We start from the raw sequence: 8300 nt of genomic DNA on the forward strand, positions 1-8300 counted from the left end.
TCCTTATTATCAAAACATTGTTTTAACAGTGTTTAAAAATAGCTTCATCACGACTCCCCGCCGCAGTCCCTTTTATGACTTTAAACCGGAGTCAGACCCAGAGTCAGAAGACACTGTCACTCGTGAAACACCTCCACAACGGACGTTATTCTTCTTCTGCGGTTCAATGTACGCAATCAGATGTGCCCGGACTATCGCCCGGAGCAGGACGATTGGTTGTTCAGGAGAACCGCTGCTTGCGTAACTATAACGGGATTTTCAGTGATCTCGTTGAGCCCCGAGATTACAATAAACACAGCGTTCTCAGCAATGGCTGAACTGTTTGTTTCGAACCGTCAGGGCTTCATAAACAAGGTAATGACGCAGATACACACCAAAAAAACAGCGTTAAAAGGAACTTACGGTCTAGTTCCGCTTTAACAAAAGTGCCTTTAACTGTGTGCAATCATATTTTTTTTAATAGATTATTGAAATGTATAAATAATACAAACTAAATAGTCATTTAATTGTAAAATACAGTGAAAGTAATTTTAAACATCAGTTTACACTGTATTTTTCATTTACAGGACAGTAAAAAGATGTTAATTTTACAGTATCATAATGGCAACCAAGCTGCCAGTTCTTTACAGGAAAATTTCTAACAGGGTAGATCAGTTAAAACTACTTTAACAATCCCAAAAACGTGGGTTAATCTCCGACAATTACCAGGGAAATGTCTGACATTTCAATATTTAACCGAGAAGTCTGGTCTGCGACGGTCGTCCACTCGTTTGTGTGGCTGTGTGTAGCAGAGCCAGAAGAAGGGGAGTGGCCAGTGACGTCACTATCCTGCGCCGCTCCGTATTGTGAACTCATATGAATTATGAGACACTTTTTGCGGCGAACATGAAAACGAAAAAGCATTTCTCTGTTTGCTTTGTCTTTTAATTAAGGCACAGAATGAGCAGTCTAGAAGTTGAAAATGAAAAAGCATTTCTGTTAATGCATTTTAATTTGGATAATGGCACAAATTTGCTTCCATAAACAAGAGACTACCTTCTTTGAAAACTGTGTACAATTTCATAAATAAAAAAACAAAAGCAGCCCAAACAGGAAGAGGAAATAGCTTTTTAAGTGTTTGTGAATTCAATGTCTGTCGAAAACTTCCTTCTGGACACAAGACATTAGCTCGACTAATGGCTTGTAGTTTCCTAAAAAGTCTGTGAATTTGTCAAACTTCTATCAGCATCTGTCAGCATCGAATGCTCACAGAGCAACCTCTGAGCTGATGCTCTAAATCACTGCAGATTGCAGCAGGAACAAAAAATACAGCTTCAGGCAATCTACGGTCAGCAAAGCCAAGATGGGTCAAGCATTTCTCTCTCTCTATCAGCACATAAACCACCTTATTTTCTCCACAGAGATGCTCAAGCATTATTTTGCAAATTGCCCTCAATAATATGTTTTCAGTGAAAATGATCGCGAGGAAAATAGTGTTACATTATTCCACTGCCTCATTCAAAATGGAAAAATAAGAGATTTCAAAGATGATTCATTTTACAATATTCATGAGTTTCTAAGATCCTCAAAGCCTTTTCAGAAGTAACGATGTGTGAATGTGGCAAATGCTGTTGAAGACAAAACAGGCTCACACTGAATCTGAAGCACCTGGAACATCCAAAAAATGGAGAAGAAGGTTTTGGATTAATCTTGGCACACGTTACACTCGAGAAATTAACGCTAAACGACATCTACATGCATCAGTGAAGCTGTAAGTGCACCTTGACTCAGCACTGGTACATTTCCTGTGTGCAAAAACGTTTTGTGTTTGACTCTAAAAACTCATTCTCTCGAGTGCCTGTCAGTGATGTTTTCTCTTCAGGGATTCCTCAGTGCCGAAGAGGTTCCACGTGTAAGTACTACATGGATCCTCTTTGGTCCTTTCACACTTCAGAGTCTGAATACTCTGGAGATAAAGAAGCAAGGAAAATTGTGAAAGTAATCAGTTTAGCACTTCCTCTACCCACCACTGATCTTTCCTCAGTGACCCGCGCTCCTGTCGGAGGAGAAAAGATGAAAACTCATCATCTGACACGATGAATACATATGGGATGTGAGAGGTGCATTCTGGCCACACTCGCTCTCACTCTGCTGCTCCAATGTTGCATTGCAGCATTTCTTCTTTAGCGAGTTGACAGTGAACATCCGAGAGCAACTAAAACTGTGTTGTCGTCATCAGAGGGAAATCAGGCTGACTTTAATTTGCAGATGTCTTCGTAGCTCGACTGCAGACTCAGGAGACTGACGTTCTTCCGACTGAGTCTCACTGGGGAAAAAGAATTGTTGCCTCATTCATTTGAATTACAGCCTGAAACTAAATGTTTACACATTCTTTTATTGTGTATTATTATTTTCCCTCTTCTCATAAAATACCCCTGTGGACAAAGTAAAAGGTGGTAAAATGGCTAAGGGACAGGGACAGCAATAAGTGACCGGATTATTGCATTTTTTTCAAGAAAGAAACCTCAAACATTAGAGGCTACAAAGACATAGTTATAGGTTTATTCAACCAACAAGAAACATCCCAAGTCAAGCTAACTTGACACTTAAGCTGCAAATATAACAGATCAAAATAGATTAATCTGTTGATTACTTGATCAATTGATTAGTTTTTTGGGCCATAAAATGGCTGTTGATCAGATTTTCATGCCAATGCATTTACCTTCTAGCTAATCAGTCAAAAAGTTCAACAGCATGTTGCCTGTGCTTATTGAAGCATTTCCTTCATATTTAGGGTTGTGTTATATTTTTCTATTTTTACTCCCATCGTCTCTGCTTCATCAGCTTGTGCCTCAGAGGCTTCATGTCAAGACTGATGTGAAGGTGGATGAGAGACAACTAAAACATGGTCAGAATGAAATGACTGTTAAGCAAGGCCTGCAGACACCCTATTGTTACAAACAACGTTATTTAATCATGGCTGGCGAGACATGAAGATACAACACACCCTAGCTTCAAAAAGTGATGGCACTGTCAGGATAACCATAACTTTTGAACTAAACCCATAACCCACTTTTTTCAGGTGTAAACCAGAGTATGCATGTAGTAATGTTATTTGTTGATCCAGGTGCAAATCGGCACACTTTACTGTTAAGTATTGAAATTATGCAACTGCATTCAAATTCTGGCAAACAGTCAGAGACAGGCTAACGGGAGATTATGTTAGCCAATCTCCACAGATCGATTGGGCGGAGTTAGATGTAAACAGCTAGAGCTGCGATGATGGTTTCAATACAAAAGCAAAGCATCCATCGACCAGCATCTCTGAAGGAGAGTGTGGTAGAAGTGAGAAACACATGTAACATGACTGTGTCAGTGTCCCATGACCTCTAGAGGGCCTATGTCACGTGACCTCTCGTTAGCATCCTCCCTGTCACATGGGTTAGCCACGTGTGGTTATGCTAATAATTGAGGAAACATGGAGACACCAGCATCCTCAACTGATTCTTTAACATTGTTTTATTATTTGCTCTTTGCTTTGTTTACTGCTCAATTTTCCATCTGACTGTTTACCCAGAGTTCACCGTTTCACAGGAAGTCAAACTTGACAAGGTACAAACAAGAAAAATAATAACAAAACAGGAAACAAGGCAAACACAAATAAGTAAAAACCTACTGTTAAAGAAAACGGAGAGAACAACAAAAAGTCCAAACAGAATAGTCCAAGAAAAATCATCTGGAGAACCCAGGGGTCATGACACAGACACTCTTACACAACTAAAGACTTTTCAATAACTACTCCTCTCAAACAGTAAGCTTCTTCTTCTTTGGAACTACACTGTTGCGCACGTGTGGTAATTATTATCAAAAACACAGAAAAATATGTGCTAAAATTTCCAGTGGCTGCAAACTGGGTGTATGTGACATAGTAACTGTAGTAAACATGACTGACAACTTTATTTCTTTAATTCAGTCAATGTGGGGCAAAGAAACAAGCATTTAGAGCTTCAGAAAAGTCAAAAATATATGCCAAATCTAAAAAGTATTCAATTAATTCTGAAGGCACAGAGGAGAGCACAATTGAATTATATCTTAATGATATTTAATCACAGAACATAATGGATCTAACAACGAAAAATCATGGAAATCAGTCACAATAGAAGAAGAGCACTGTGCAATGTTTTTGAGAGTTCAAATTGGGAGGTAGTATTATAAGAATGCTGTGTGGGCACCAACGTCCTTTTTAATAAAGCTTTCTTGCCCTCGTTCATTTTTGCCCTCCGACTCCCTCCAGACATAAATTACTCAGCTAATGCCTCTAACAGCAGCAGCTATGGCTGAATCATTCAAAGACCTCAATTAACAATTAAAGCCTTAATGAATAGAGGTCCACGCTGGGCCATTTTGCTCCAGGCCCAGAGGAATCCCAGTGGAATCTAATCTTTCCTGCAGGACAGCACAGTAAATATGGGCAAACGGTGCAGCGCAGATAGAGAACAGCCTCTTATTGCCCACATGAGCAACTCGCCTTGCAGTTGTTGTGCCCTGTTTACTATGCTCTTGGAATTTCTTATATATATATATATATATATATAAAATGCTTTGCTGTGGAGCTTAACAATGAAGTATGACTGTCAAGCACTATTCTTATTTTTTCCTCTGCTCCAGCTCCTCATTACCTCACGGATAATACTTGTTTTGAGTTTGAATAGGAGAAGGAGAGATGGGGGCTGGCAGCAACAAAAGGAGAAAGGCAGAGATATAGAGGCAGAGAGATCGAAATAAAAAAAGAGAAAAGAGGAGAAGAAAAGAAGCTTGACAAAGGCATTTGTAATGTCAATCATCCTCAAGGAGCATAAACCCTGGCCTCAGAGCAGAATAGCAAAGATTGGAAATTCAGACATACATCAAGCGACTAGATACATTTATACTGTGGCTCTATGCTTTTATATTGCCTTTTATTTACATATTATTTCCTACCTTGAATAAACAGATTTCTTTCGAGCTGTAAAGCGACGCAGCTACATGACGACACAGAGCTCCTGTAAAGAAACAAAGCTGCCATCAGCTTTATCTCCCATACGTGAATTTATGTACGCCTTCTGAGGCCGAGTGCAGACAACCAATGAATTGTCCCATAATCTGATTCAAGCAACCTATAGCCTCGAACCACTGGTGACAACAGAAAGATAAAAGCTCAGTGTGACCCGTACTGTGAGCCGGGATGAAACCAAATCCTGACGAGAGATTTTAATCCAGTGTGTTATAATAAAAACAGAGCCGATTATCTCTGAAATCATGACGCTTGTGCATGTGTTTACCAGAGTTGTCACGATACCAAAATGAGTAACCACGGTACGATACCAGACAAAGTATCACGGTTCAGGGTAGTATCACGATACCACAGCCTTTTTTATTATTATTATTATTATTATTATGTATTTGTACAAGTTATGAATGCTTATTAATTACTTATAATGTTGTTTGGTGCATGATAAACATAATACTGGTGAAGTAAGAATTAGACTGAATGGCTTTAGTTCATAACTGGATCAACAAGAGTACATGAACAAAAGCATATTAGCAATAAAAACAAATAAATGAAGTTAAAATATGGTTGAAATTAAATGATCATTCAGTTTCCTTTGCACATTAATTTATGTTTAACGAATATAAATAATCAACTTAGGATAACAAATCCACTATTTAAAAAAAAAAAAAAAAAAAAATATTTGACAATAATGCTTCTTCTCCAACATAATAAACTATAGAGGACAAAATACAATATACAGGAACTGATTCCCTGTAAAAACTATATTTTTATGCATTTTTTATGTGCTTTATACTCTGACATCCTTTAACTCTCTCTTTAGCTCCATGATGTTGCTTCCTTACTCCCACAGTGATCCAGATTTTTTCATTTACAAAACTTCTATTTTGTTTTCATAAAATATCTGTTGCATCACCTTGTATCACACTGTTGCTCTGTTAATCCTTCTGAAATGCTGTTCTCGGTCAACAAAGGATAACTCCTCCATCACTATGCATATTTAAAGAGAGACGCAGAAGAAAAATGCTCCACCTGCTGCTGTAGCAGGGGAATCCACAGTCCTGCTCCAGGGCATGTCAGCATATGCCATTCTTTCCTGTCTCATTTGGCATGGATCATTTTCCCCATTACCTTAATTCCCCTATTGTGTGCTTGTTAAATATAGCTGCAGCTCCACTGGGCTAAAGTAACTGGGTCACTAGAACAGTGAGTGATTAGCTGATAATAAACTACACTCTCTGGCCACTTTAAAAGGCAACACCCATTTAACTAAGCATCAGAATCTGGACGAAGGATGATTTAAGTGACTTTGAACATGGCGCGCTTGTTGGTGACAGACAAGCTGGTCTGAGCACTTCACACACAGATGATCTCTGGGGTTTACACACATAACCAGGGTTTAACAGGTCCAAAGAAGAGGGGGGGAAGCAAACAAAAGACTTATTGATGGTGTAGGTTAGGGGTGAATGGTCAGGCTGGTTTGAAATTGGTATTGAAGATACAGATTTGGGCCCAACTACTACACAAAGTCAAATTATTAAGAAGTATTCAGATTTCTCAGCTCCTTAATTAATATTTAATAGAATATGTTCTGCTTATTTCCTCCCTATAACAAATAAGGGAAAACGTCTTTATTGCCAGTATACAAGTGAAACTGCAGTGAATGGAATTTTGAGGTCAAATCACTAACCACTGCCACCATCTAAAATCCGAAGTATCCAAAATACATTTGTGGATAAATAAAGACATTTGAGAAAACCATCATTTCCAGGTTTAAGAAACACTTATCAACATTCAATTATGAAAATAATCGTTAGTTGCAGCACGAGAGCTGAGTTGTTTTTGAAGATATTTACGAGGCAGATATTTTTGATTCGCAGCCATTGGGAAAGTGGTAGTTTTTATAGACAGCTCTATATGATGTACGCTTTGATTTGATCTGTGAGCCTTACGTTTGTAGTGGTTAGCACTCTTGTCTTTGCAGCAAGAAGACCCGGGCTCATGACCAGGCTCAGAACAAGGGTCTTTTTGTGTGCAATTTGCATGTTCTCCCCATGTGTTGCATGGGTTTTCCAGTCCAAAACATGCATATGGGGATTATGTAAATTGGTCACTCTAAATTGACCGTAGGTACTGCATATGTGGCCCTGATCATGTGGCAAACTGCAGGTGTGTAACCCCGCCTATCAACCTATATGTCAGCTGAGATTGGCACAGCACCCCCCGTGACCCCAAGGATTAAGTGGTAGAAACATGATGGATGGATTTTTGATCTGCAGTGTTAAAGGTGAAGTAAGTAGTTTATAGTGCCATCTAGAGGAGAGGCTGAAATTTACAACAAAGACCTGCTCCTCTGCTCACCCCCTCCCTTCCCTGAGCGCTACGGTATCAGCCGGTCAAATGTCGTCCTCGTCGTCTTTCTCCGTGTCAGCAGATGAGGTTCGTGAGGCGAGGGAGAGGGCGAGCTAACGCGGCCGTAGCAGACGAAGCGGAGAGAGAGGAGGCGGGACTTCCGCTACAAGTAAAGCGACGCTTGATTTGTTCTCTCGCGTTTGTCCTCACAGGCTCCCGTAGAAACATGGCGTCGTGGCAATGCAGTAGCGGCCCGCGACCATGTTATTTTACATGACTTTTTGAAACACTACGAAAATGAAACAAAGAATATTATACAGCGACTAGACAATGCAGGAGCACATATGTATAAAAAAGTGGATTTTGGGTTATATAAACCCATAAATACTACACAGTGTCCCTTTAAAGCTCAACTATTACTATTACTAACTATTAAATCAAAAATGTATTACATTAGCTACTGTAGCTAGCTGGTAAATCAGATATGCTTAATGTAAGCTAGATATCAAAATGTCATTTAAATGGCTAGCTTAGCATGGTGCTAGCTACCTCAAATACAATTTTGCATGCATTGTTTTGAAACAATTATCCAAAATGTCCAATTAATCCTCATAAATGTCCATGACTTCCTTGAAAAGTTTCAAATTGGAACTAATTGGAACTAAAGCTCCCATGGAAATTTTTAATATACCGCCATACCGGTGTATTTGATTACAGCGGATGAAACGCACCCCAGATGCGCGATGCAAATACTATGAGAATATATTTGAATATCTGTGTTTTTTTAAGAGGGAATATTCCCTCTATAGTGTGGAGTTATTCTACAGTATTCATGACAGCTAATTTTGACATCATTTCATTTCAGGAGCTTCTTCTTTGGACGAATTTGTACCCTGGTCTTCAATTAAACGTTACAAAT

The sequence above is a fragment of the Microchirus variegatus genome (assembly GCF_963457635.1).
Source record: "Microchirus variegatus genome assembly, chromosome: 21".
NCBI lineage: Eukaryota > Metazoa > Chordata > Actinopteri > Pleuronectiformes > Soleidae > Microchirus > Microchirus variegatus.